Here is a 1,358-nt window from a genome sequence, read left to right as displayed (position 1 = left end):
GGATTAGTTTGTAATGTCATCGGTAACTTGAAATAATGATTTTGTCTAAATTGTTTTGGCGTGAATGGACATATTTTGGGATTCTGTGTGTTAAGATTATTAAATGGAGGATTGTATTTAATATTAGATGACAATACAGGCGACTTTTCGATGTTGAGCGAAAAAGGGAATTGACACACACTCCATAGGAGCTTACACACATAAAGGCGAAAGGTAAGTGAAAATCCATTTGCAACTACGATGCAAGAACCTAGTATATGTGACATAGTAATGTTGAAATATCTACATAACTTTGATAAGAGGCTTATAGCACATCATATGGTGGTTACGATCATTGAGTATGAGATTGCGTAACCTATTGACATCGATTTTCATTTATGAGCATTTTCATATGCATGCACGACATGTAATTATGGTTGAAAATCCTGCATGCGAAACATGATTTCAAAGTAAATTTTCTTTATAAATGTTTTATTGACCACTACTAGGGCACCGAGGCATGTGAGGTATGCTTATGTGATACGTTTGGCATCGCGGATGATACTTCCTGGGTGATTGCAAATGTAGACAGGGGATGGGCCTTTGGTGATCACGGGAGGGCGGACCACGTTCTCAAAAAATACAATTCAATAACTCATTATTTCCAAATAAATTTTGTCAAACAGACCCTTAAATCATAACTTTTATGCCTTCTATATTCTATACTCATAATAGTTGACTCGATATCAAGAATATAAATACCATTTTATAATACACCATAACCATAGAAGATCTCATCTCAATAAAATGAACAACGATTATTCTTAACATTAATTGAAAAATCATTTATGTCCAAACACAAAATAGAAATAATGTTTTTGGTAATGACTGAAACAAAACAGCAATTTTCTAATTCTAATATTAAGCCACAAGGCAATGGTAAAAAGTATGCTTCTACACCTAATGCAGCAACTCTTGCTCCATTCTCCATGCGTGGGTCAACTTTTCTTTTCTGCAGTGGTCTATTTTTCTTTAGTCCCTGCATATTTATACAAATATGAGATCTAATCCGGTATTTAATAACCAAGAAGATAGTGAAGTAGACATATTAACTTCGATAGCAAGTTTACCTGAAGATGGAGCCTCGAAAGACTTCTTTCCCTTCAAGCTTGCAAACAATCTTTCACTTCACAATGATAGCACATGTCATGAAACTTGATATTGTCCTTGTTTGATTTGACTATTTTATTATTGCTTTTAGCCTTCTTAGTTGTTTTCTTAAAACTTCTTTTAGTCTTAAATTCGTCTTTTATTTATTACACTTAAGGAGATAACTTTTAGAGGCACGTTAAGCCAACACATAAATGTGTAGAGACAAA

General features: G+C 33.7%; 1 long non-coding RNA gene across 1 annotated transcript in view; it reads left to right on the top strand.

Moving 5' to 3' along the window:
* The window catches only part of LOC111382274, a 7,177-nt gene that overhangs the window by 757 nt on the left and 5,062 nt on the right, over positions 1 to 1,358 (top strand). Inside the window, exon 2 of the long non-coding RNA XR_002700481.1 lies at positions 140 to 213. This is a non-coding gene — a long non-coding RNA (uncharacterized LOC111382274). The remainder of the gene's footprint in view (positions 1 to 139; positions 214 to 1,358) is intronic.

Source organism: Olea europaea, unplaced genomic scaffold, assembly GCF_002742605.1.
Source record: "Olea europaea var. sylvestris unplaced genomic scaffold, O_europaea_v1 scaffold2458, whole genome shotgun sequence".
NCBI classification, from domain to species: domain Eukaryota; kingdom Viridiplantae; phylum Streptophyta; class Magnoliopsida; order Lamiales; family Oleaceae; genus Olea; species Olea europaea.
Note: the sequence above shows the minus strand (reverse complement) of the source record. Positions and strands in the feature narration are given on the sequence as shown.